This window comes from Eumetopias jubatus, unplaced genomic scaffold, assembly GCF_037043125.1.
Source record: "Eumetopias jubatus isolate StellerSeaLion01/CBP00866 unplaced genomic scaffold, mEumJub1_p1.0 scaffold_5, whole genome shotgun sequence".
In the NCBI taxonomy this organism is placed as follows: Eukaryota; Metazoa; Chordata; class Mammalia; order Carnivora; family Otariidae; genus Eumetopias; species Eumetopias jubatus.
Window position 1 is genome coordinate 49,253,400 of NW_028274811.1, and position 11,661 is coordinate 49,265,060.

The window sequence follows — 11,661 nt, forward strand, 5'->3', positions numbered from 1 at the left end:
ATCCCAAATCAAAGACAGCTGGTCTCCTTTCATCAGAAGCTGTAAAGACATGATTTCAGAGCCACCAACAGGTCATGTACGCTCCCAGGCCTAAAAGCGGGAACAGCTAACTTTCAGAGATAAGCAGAGATGAGAACAAAAATAGAAAGAGATGGCAGCATTCCATTCCCCCCATCCAGTCATCAAAGAGCCAGCAGCTCTCTTGCCTTTATCCATGATTTTGTTCCTGGGGCCAACAGTTCCCCACTTATAACAGAGCTTCCCTGAGGTCATTTCTGTCTCTTTGAAAGAGTTCTGATTAATATAATAAATTGGTCATGTTCTCTGTTAATTCTGTATGCACCGCCATCAGTCTCATCCAAGCCACTGAAAGCTTTCTAATTGATTTCTGCAAATAGACTCATTCCCTACTATGTCATTCTCCCAGTGCAGCTACCATGACTTTTCTAGAACTTGAGCCTTATCAAGACACTCCTGACTTAAAAGTCCAAATTCCTTTCCAAGGCTAATGAGGCCCTGCCTGTAGGCAGGTAGAACACCCACTATTTAAATTGTAAGTATACTTATTTATCTGTCTAGCCCGTTTTTTGTTTTATATATATCATTTTTTTGGAAAATAGTACAATTAAATAAGATTGTTATAAGAAGTTCTGGAATACACAGTTTCCATACCTGTGTAGTCAACCCCAATCTGTTTGCAGCAAAATCTTTTAACTTCACAAGGTCAGTTTAACAATCGATCATGACATATGTTGAGGACAAAAATGTCATCCTCGTCTTTTATTCTTAACTTCTAATTTCCTTCCTGAATCTGCCTTTTAGGGTGTTTTTTTTCCCCCCAATTTGGGAAAATTGTACACCATTTTAAAGTGTACGGTTCCGGGGCACCTGGGTGGCTCAGTTGGTTAAGCGTCTGCCTTTGGCTCAGGTCATGGTCCCAGGGTCCCGGGATCGAGCCCCACATTGGGCTCCCTGCTCAGCGGGGAGTCTGCTTCTCCCTCTCTCTCTGCCGCTCCCCCTGCTTGTGCTCTGTCAAATAAATAAATAAAATCTTTAAATAAAAAATAAAATAAAGTGTACAGTTCAGTGGCTTTTAGTACATGTACAATGTTGTATAACAAGCACCATTATCTAATTCCAGAACATTTTCATCACCCCCAAAAGAAACTCCGTACCTGTTAATAGTCACTCCCTGATCTGTCATTCTCCCAGGCCCTGGCAATCATTAATCTGCTTACTGTCTCTAAGGATTTGTCTATTCTGGATATGTCATATGAAGAGAGTAATTAAAAATGTAGTCTTTGTTGTCACCTTCTTTACTTAGCATAATCTTTTCAAGGTTCATCCATATTGTAGCCTGTATCAGTACTTTATTCCTTTTTGTTGCTGAACAATATTCCATTGTATGGATATACCACATTTTGTTTATCCGTTCATTTGTTGATGGACATTTGGGTTGTTTCCACCTTTTGGATAATATGGATAATGCTACTATGAACATGTGTGCAAAAGTTTTTGTTTGAACATTGCTTTTTAAATTTGGGGTTATATAACTATGAGTAGAATTGCTGGGTCATCTAGTAATTCTGTTTAACTTTTTGAGGAACCACTATTTTCCACAGCAGCTACACCATTTTACATTCCTACTAGCAGCAGATGACGGTTCCAATTTCTCCACATTTTCACTACACTTATTTTTCTATTTAAAAATTATTATTTATTATAGGGATGCCTGGGTGGCTCAGTCGTTAAGCGTCTGCCTTCAGCTCAGGTCATGATCCCAGGGTCCTGGGATCGAGCCCCGCATCTGGCTCCCTGCTCGGTGGGAAGACTTCTTCTCCCTCTCCCACTCCCCCGCTTGTGTTCCCTCTCTTGCTGTGTCTTCCTCTGTCAAATAAATAAAATCTTAAAAAAAAAAAAAAAGAACTGGGGCACCTGGGTGGCTCAGTTGGTTGGGCGGCTGCCTTCGGCTCAGGTCATGATCCTGGAGTCCCGGGATCGAGTCCCGTGTCAGGCTCCCTGCTCAGCGGGGAGTCTGCTTCTCCCTCTGACCCTCCCCCCTCTCATGCTCTGTCTCTCTATCTCATTCTCTCTCTCTCAAATAAATAAATAAAATCTTAAAAAAAAAAGAATTATTATTATAGTCATCCTAGTAGATGGGAAATGGTATCATGTGTGTGTGTTTCCCTAATGACTAAATGACTAAGGATGTTAAGCATCTTTTTGTGTGTTTATTGACCATTTGTATATCTTCTCTGGAAAAAGGTCTATTTGAGTCCTTTGCCCATTCTTAAACAGGATTATTTGTATTTTTGTTGTTGAGTTATAAGAGTTCTTTATAGATTCTGGATACTGGACTTCCATCAGCTATATGATTTGTAAACATTTTCTTCCATTCTGTAGGTTGCCTTTTCACTTTCTTGATAGGGTTCTTTGATGCACAAAAGATTTTCATTTCGATGAAGTCCAATGTATCTATTTTCCTGTTTGTTCCTTGTGTTTTTGGTGTCATACCTAAAAATCTATTGCCAAATCCAAGGTAAAGAAGAGTTTAAATCTTTATGGTTAGATCTTTGATCCATTTTGAGTTAATTTTTGTACAGAGTGTGAGGTAAGGGTCCAACTATATTCTTCTGCGTATGGAATCTTTCCACTTATCTCACCACCATTTGTTAAAGACACTATTATTTTCTCATTGCATGGTCTTTCCACCCTTGTCAAAAATCAGTTGACTGTAGATATATGAGTTTATTGCTGGAATCCCATTTTTGCTCTCTTCATCTCTCTATCATCTATGCTGACGCTAGTACTACACAGTTTTGATTACAACAGCTTTGTAGTAGGTCTTGAAATTGGGAAGTGTAAGTCCTTCACCTTCATTCTTTTTTTTTTTCAAAATTGTTTTGATTATTTGGGGTTCCTTGTAATTTCATATAAATTTTAGGATTAGTTTGCCTATTTCTTCAAAAAGGCAGTAGGAATTTTAATATGAATTGCAGTGAATCTATAGATCCACTGGGGAGTATTGCCATCTTAACAGTATTAAATCTTCCATTCCATTTCTCTAGGTCTCCTTAAATCTCTTTCAACAATGTTTTTTAGTTTTCAGTGGGCAAATCTTGCGCCTTTTTCTTTAAATTTATTCCTAAATACTTTATAATATTTGATAATATTATAAATGGAATTATTTTCTTAATTTTATTTTTGGATTGTTCATTTTTATTGTATAGACATGCATATGAATATTGTGCACTGGGAAGAACACAGAAGTATTATTGGATTTGTAACTTGTATTTGAGTCCATCCACATCTGCTGACTTACATGGAAAGAACTGATATAATCAGAAAAAGTCTAAAATGTGTTTCTAATGACTGAGATACTGGGTAGGAGATGGAAGGATTTAGGAACACAGATTAAAAAAATCTTTTCTACATTTTATGATTCTGACTATGCAAAGTAAACAAACAGCTTTGCCAGTGGTGTCAAGAAGACATTGAGTTTTCTAAACTGTGATCCAGAAAACACGGGACAGAGCATGTCACAAAAGGTCCTGCAAGAATGTATTTGGTAGGGTGCCTGGGTGGCTCAGTTGGTTAAGTGTCTGCCTTTGGCTGAGGTCATGATCCCAGAGTCTCAGGATTGAGCCCCACATCGGACTCCCTGCTCAGCGGAGTCTGCTTCTCCCTCCACCCTTCCCTCTGCTCATGCCCTCTCTCTTGCTCTCTCTCTCTCAAATAAATAAAATCTTTAAAAAAAGCACGTATTTGGCAAAAGATGCATCAAAGAAATCAAGTGAATTTTAAACTAAATTTCAAGAGCAAGTCTACTTAATAACAGCTATTCTATGTACACTGACTTCAGCACTTTGAATGTGTTCACTCATTTAATTCTTACAAAGTCCTATGATATTGGTACTACTATTATCCTCATTTTATAGATGAGAAAACTGGAGCCCAGAAAGGTTAAGAACTTCACAAGAAAACAGGGGCACCTGGGTGGCTCAGTTGTTTAAGCATTTGACTCTTGATTTTGGCTCAGGTTATGATCTCAGGGTTGTGAGGTTGAGCCCCCCTGTCAGGCTCTGTGCTAAGCAGGGAGTCTGCTTGAGATTCTCTCTCCCTCTCCATTCCCTATGTCCCACTCCCCCACCGCTTGGGCATGCACACGCACACGCTTTCTCTCTCTCAAATAAATAATCTTTTTTTAAAAAAGAGATAAAATTGTAGGTAAGGAAGGCCAAAATTTTATCACATGTTCTGCTTTCAGTCAAATAATACTTCTAACACATGTCTACATGGTTAAGAGATTCCATTGCTATTATATCAGTTTAATAATGTGTATTAAGAAAATATTATCTAAAAATAAGATATTTCTGGGGCACCTGGGTGGTCCAGTTGGCTAAGCATCTGCCTTCAGCTCAGGTCATGATCCCAGAATCCTGGGATCCAGTCCGTCATTGAACTCCCTGTTCAGTGGGGAGTCTGCTTCTCCCTCTCCCTCTGCCCCTTCCCCCCGCTCATGCTCTCTCTCTCTCTCAAAATAAATAAATAAATAAAATCTTTAAAAAAATAATAATAAAATATTTCTCCCATGATCAGTCTGGCCAGGCCATCTGCAATTTGCTCCTGTGACATTATTACCTCCATTTCTGAATTCTTTTATTTATTTATTTTTACTTATTTTATCTCTTAGAAGGAGTAAACAACAGGGAAGCTGCTGTGCTAGACTTAATTCTAGCCAAGAAGACTTTTGTTGGTGATGGGGAAATTAATTATAAAAACCTCACAAGAAAGTCGTAAAGTTATCTGTGAAATCATAATACTGAACATAGTTAAATGTTTCTCTTAGACTTTAGAAAATCAGCTTTCAATTTATTACTGATTTTTAATTTTATTAGAGTGTGGTAAGAGGAGTGTTATATCAACTATTTGGCATAAGATTTATGTTAGGCCCCAGTTCTAAATAGTCCGTTTTTGTCCAAGGAAGAGTATGTCTCTGTCTTTTACATGCATGGTGTAAGCTATGTCCATTGGATTAAGTTTGTTAATTATGTGGTTCAATCTTCTCTGTCCTATTAATTTTTAGGCTGCTTGATCTTAGCAATTTGTAAGTGATGGATTAATATTTTCCCAATTTCACCTCATACATTTGTCAGGTTTTGCTTATATCCAATGCTGCTAGGTACATATGTAAGTACAGGATTGTCATATTTTCCCAGAAAATTATTCATAATGTCATGAATTAAATTTTTCATATTTTCATTGAATAAATTGTTTATATTATCAAGTACACAGATTTTTTCATCTAGTGCTGAGTAAATTGTTCATATTATTAAATAATTATATCTTTGTATTATCATTATGTAATTTATATTTTTTTAGTCATGTAATATTTTTTATCTTAATATATATTTTTTAGTCATGTAATATTTTTTATCTTAAAATCTATTTTTTCAGATATAATTCTTACTACACCAGCTTTTTTTTATTTAAGATATTCTAGGTACAATTTTTCCATTTTTTTCAAATTTTCTGTATACTTGGGCTTTAAGTTATTTCTTGAAACTATAAATACCTGGATTTTGCTTTTATAATCCAATCTGACCATCACTGTCTTTTAATAATTAAATATTTACACATATTGGAATATTTTTGAACTTATTTTACCACTTAATTTTGTGTCATCCCTTTTCCTACCTTCTTTTGGAATGATCCATGGTTTGTTTTGTTTTTGTTTGTTTTTAATTTTTTTTCACTTTTACTTTCTACTTGTTTGGAAGTTACATTCCTTTTATTATTCTTTAGTAGTTGTCTTTGACTTTACAGCTTTATAAATTAACTTTATAAACACTGTCTTTTCTCTACAAAAAGGTCTACTGCAATTTTGATTGGGAATCTGTGGATCAATTTTGGGGGCATTAACATCTAACAAGCATGAGAAATTCTTAAAAAATAAATAATTAATAAAGGAATCTTATCTCATTGCATAGTCTTCATATTGACTCCTACAGTGACAAGGAATAACTGGTCCCAGCTGTTGGGAGTGTTGCCAGTCGACAGACTTTGATTGATAGACTCTTCCAAGATTGCCTTAGCTGCAGAGAGCCACTTGGCCCAAGGGCTTGTCCTTTCAGGGGAGATGTCATCCAATGACAGATGGAGGAGGGTCATAAAGGCCTAGCTATTTCTTCCCAGTGTGGGAGAACTCTGACTGTTTTAGCTCCAGCTTGACCTCTCCCTCCTCCCAACCTTACTTCCTTCCCCACCGTCCACAGGTGTTGATCATGAGAGCTCTCCCTAATAAACATCCCGCATGATGAATTCTGTCTGTCTGCTTCCTGGAGAAATTGGTACCAGGAGTAGTCTGGGAGCACAGATGGTAAGATCAATCTAGAGCTGGGTCATGTATAGCCTCGTTGCTGGTAGGTGGAGCACGAATAGCCCAGCCCATGGTACAATGTAGAGATCCAATTATTACAACCTCCAGTTTTGGTGCATTGGAATGTGATACCAGTGGAAGGGTATATAAGACCTGGAGCAAAGTATCAGCCTTTTGAGGTAAATGAGGCAAATAGTAACTTTATAGCTAATGAAATTGAGTGGCTATTGCTAAGCTCCATGGACATTTAGGAAAAGATAATAAAAGGGTGGAGAGCATGTAATAGGAAATTGAAAATGACATGTGAAAGCAAAGGACTTCCCAGGTATCACACAAAAAGGCTCTCAGCTCCTGGAGGATAGCAGAGAAAACTGAGGACCAGGACTTAATCAGTAGAGTACCCAAACTCCAAATAAGGTTGAGCTTCTAACTGTGGCAGGTATGTTATGTCAAGGTCCTAGTTGGGAAAAAAATGAGATCCTAAATTAGTTATTCTAAACAAATTCACTTTCTTTTACATGGGCTACTACACTAATACATTAGGGAAGACAGTACAGACAGAATTTATATTCCATTTAGCGAGGCACATATAAAGTGTATATAAAGACATATATTCTTGTGTAGTGAGTGGAGAAATACAATGGACGCTATTTATTCAATGAGGATTCAGTTACACTGTGCCAGGTATTGTACTAATTGTGAGAGATATAAAGATTAATCATGGTAGAAGGTGGATAAGAACAGAATGCAGGGATGCCTGGCTGGCTCAGTTGGTAGAGCAAGCAACTCTTGATCTTGGGGTCATGAGTTCAAGCCCCATGTTTAGCACGGAGCCTACTTAAAAACAACAAAACAAAGCAAAACAAAAAAAAAAAACCCAAAAACAGAACAGAATGCAAAAGTGTCATTCAGTGGATCTGTTTCCATCTGGAGTGAGGTCCTCAGTGGCATGCCACAAACCTCAGGCTTGCCCATATCTTAGTCAATATTGTTATCCATGATTTTGGTAAACATATATGGGAGAGCTATTTGTCACATTTGAGAATGACCAAAATTAAGCAGAACAGCAAGTACAAAAGATTCCAGAATCAAGATACAACCAGGACTGGAAGCAAGAAGGAGAAATTTAATATGGATAAATATAAATTTTATATTAAAAGTGAGCATAGGATGGCAGGGGGGACACGGCTTGATACCACTTCATGAGGAAGAAACTTGGCCTTGAGCTCAATATCAGAGTGGGCTCTCCGAAGAGAAATGTATTGTTTGGGGAGGGGAATATGATCCACAGAACACCTGGAATATTGTCTTCTGTTCTAGGCACCATATTTTTATCTTTTATTTTTTTAAAGATTTATTTGAGAGAGAGAGCTAGAGAGATCATGAGCAGGGGGAGGGGCAGAGGCTGAGGGAGAGAGAGAAGTCCAAGCAGACTCCCCACTGAGGGTGGAGCCCAGCGCGGGGCTCGATCCCAGGAACCTGAGAAATCAGGGCCTGAGCCAAAATCAAGAGCTGGCTGCTTCACAAACTGAGCCACCCGGGCGCCCCAAGACACCACATTTTTTTTAAATTTTATTTATTTGACAGAGAGAGACACAGTGAGAGAGGGAACACAAGCCGGGGGAGTGGGAGAGGGGGAAGCTGGCTCCCCGCAGAGCGGGGAACCGGATGCGGGGCTCGATCCCAGGACTCTGGGATCCTGACCTGAGCGGAAGGCAGACACTTAACAACTGAGCCACCCAGGCGCCCTGACACCACATTTTTAAAACACTGATCTCCACCGTAGGATGTTGAGCAGATGGCAGTTAGGGCATGAGGGATCTGGAAATCATACCATAAGAAGAGAGGGTGAAGGAACAGACCAGAACCTAGAACAGAACACTGAATGGAAACATGATGGTTATCCTCAAGTATTTGAAGGACTTTAGGTAAAAAATAGAGTATCTTTTATTTTGCTCCAAACAACAGAATTAGGACCAATATCCCTTTATAAGAGAATTCCGAAGAAAAGCCCTCCCACAGACCTGTGCCATAGACTGATTGGCATTGTTCAAGGACCACTTAGAAAGTATAAAGGACTGGGAGCTTGGGTTTGATATTCTCTAGAGACTCTCTGGACTCTAACATTCTGTCAAAATCTGCTCTCAAATCTTTCATTTAGACTCAGGCATAAATGATGGATGATAAATGTGTAGCCTCCCTATTCCTCTGGTATCCAGATTTTAACAGAGTTAAAGACATATTAAAGGGTTAATTTGCAAGCTCACAGTGTGAGGCATTTTAGCCTACACTTGGAATGAATACAGAGGAATCTGGAGCCCTTTCCACTGCCTTGAATTCGCATGGACAGAACAGCTTTCCCCCACGAAGCTCAGATCACTTTGCTTTCCTGGCACAAGGAAAAATTCTGCAAGAATAATGTATTTGTTGTTAAATCCGCTATTCCAGCAGAGGCCGTCATTGCTTCCCAGGGAACATCTTTACATCACAAAAGCATCAGTCTCCTTTTGAGATGAATGAATGAGTGAACAAAAATGTCAATGCTTTCATTTCCTTTAGTCAAAAGCCATGCTTACAGTAATAAAAGACAAACCAGGGTAACTGAGTATACATGAAAGAGAGAGGAAGTACCTAGTAAAGCTTACATTATAAAAGCTCCCTTGGCTGAAAGATTTGCCTGTCTGGATACAAAATTGGCATTTCAGAGCCATATAATTTATGTAAACAGTAGCCACTAAGACATTTTATCTTGGTCATGTGCATTATCTGAAGAGAAAAAACTGGAGATCCTCCTTGAGGACAACTTCCTGCTGGAGCTTTCTGGATGATTTATCCAGAGACTGTGTATGAGGTCACCTCTTTAGGTGGCAGACACTTCAGATATAATTATTATTACATTATCTGAGTACCGCCTGAGTCTGGACTCAGAACCCCTCCTTAGCCTCTTAGGGCCGGCTGACTTCTCTGTAACCATGGCCGACAGCTGTCTACACACAGTCCTGCAGCACCCAGCTCGACTGGGAATGATTAGCCTGTCTTGAAGCAGCTCTTCCCCTAGTGAGACTGGCTGGCAACGATTTTCTTCAGGGATAGCCTGTGTGTGCTCCTAGTGTGATGTGTTTGCTAATCTCATAGACGGGTGGCGTGCCTGGCCTAGAGTTTAGAGCAGGCCTTCAGAACATACATGTTGTTTGGGGGGGCTTGGGAGGGGTATGTAGGTGTTTGTCCATACGTAGTCTCATTCCTCACAGGAATGAGGAAACTGCAGATGAAGTGAAGGGGTTGGTAAAGAAGTGGAATAAATAAAAATAGACCACAAACAGTAAGAGAGCCCAAGGTCACCTGGGTCCCATTTCTGTGGTCTTGAGTCACTTCAGGGAGGTTCAGACCCTCAAAGGCTTTTAGAGGATCCATTTAGGTCCAGTTTCATTTGAGTTTTCCAGTGGCCTTTTGACAGACTAAGAACAAGCTGGAAAGTAAAGACCACCATCAAGGAGAGGCCGTGGACAGCTCAGGGAGGACAGTCAGCCACTTTGCACTAAATCTGAGAAAAAGCTGTGACCCAGGCTTGAGACTCACCAAGGTTCAGATCCACAGGCACCGGCATGCTTGGGGACAGAGGGGAGGGGGGAGCTGTTGTGCAAGCCTGAAAGGGGCTAGCAAAACGATCACGGGCAGTTCCGTCTGAGGAATTACTGTTTTTTCTTAGATGAAGCCTGGACATTTTGAGACTGTTTCTTGGGAATTCTGTATTTCTAGCAGGAGCTACCCAAACCACTGATCTGCTTGGAAATCAAGAGGTTGTGTTTATCTGTTCTTAGGTCTGACAAGTCTGCTTCACACTGCGGGAGGGCTTTTGAAGCACAGTTTCCAGATAGTATCTGAAAGCCACACACACACACACACACACACACACACACACACACACACACACACACACACACCAGGTAGTATCTGAAAGCCACACACACACACACACACACACACACACATACCAGGCAGTATCTGAAAGCCACACACACACACACACACACACACACACACACACCAGGCAGTATCTGAAAACCACACACACACACACACACACACACACACACACACACACACCAGGAGAGGAGAAAAATAATCTGGGAGTAATCTGAGCCTGTCAGAAGCTGATAAGATCCAAAAAACCTAAATCCCTAATGACACACAGGGCAACTTGTAAATTCATTTACTGACTCCAAAATGATCTCTTTCTTGTTGAAGACATTTTTTTCTCTTTACATAAACTTTTTGACTGTTAGCAAATTGTTTTTTAAATGACATAAGAGTGCCCTCTTCTAATTGGTAAAGAAAACAATCTCTTGCATCATGGAGGATGAATCATTACAGGACCCAGACGTCCCCTCATATCTAATTTCCTCCACAAACACTTAGGTAGGAAAATGGGTCAGAGGAGCCCATCATCCCCGTCATATTCTTTCTTGTATGTTTAATTCACATTGTTTTGTACTTATAAGGAATTGTTACACTAATCATCTTTTTGCCAAATTGGCCATAATATAATCCACCTACCACTGACCAACTACAGAAGAAAAATTAAACAAACGTTTTCTGTTGTTATCCTTTTTTTCCTAAGGGTTGAGCTTCTGAAGCCAAGAGGTCACTTGGACTATGTATACATCTTTGGTAATTGCATTCCTAGATTCTACAAAATGCCACGGTGCTCAGTGGAGTCCAAAGTAGCTGTTGCAAACAATGACAATTACTGCCCAGACATTTTCAAACACAGCAGGTTACTGGCTGAGGCTGTGATGGAAACCCTAAAAAATATATAAATATTTTGAAATGCTCTGTAAATCAAATTGATGCCCCAGACACACAGCGAACTGTCTCGGAGCAGCTGAAGTCATTTGGAGGCTGTGAGGCTTTGTGGAAGGGTGTTGGAAAACTTTTGAGCTTGTTAATATTCAGCCCAAATGTCATAATTAAATGATTTTTAAGTTTTCTCTCTCTCCAGGGATGGAGATCACAGTTCTGTCTGGTCCCCCTCACCCTATAAAGGCCTCTACCCTGTAAAAATGATTACAAACCCTCCAATTCCCCACTGCTCCCATAGGTTTGGTAATCCCAGCGTCTGATGAATGCCATTGGATGGTGACTGACAATTGTTTATGGAAGAGAGGTCTGAGGCCCTTGCCTCACGGTGATCTGAGAGACCTTGAGGAAAGCCAGTTGGGGTCAAAGAGCAACAATAATGGCTGCCAAAGCCTTAAGAAATCTTGCTTAAGCATTCTAAC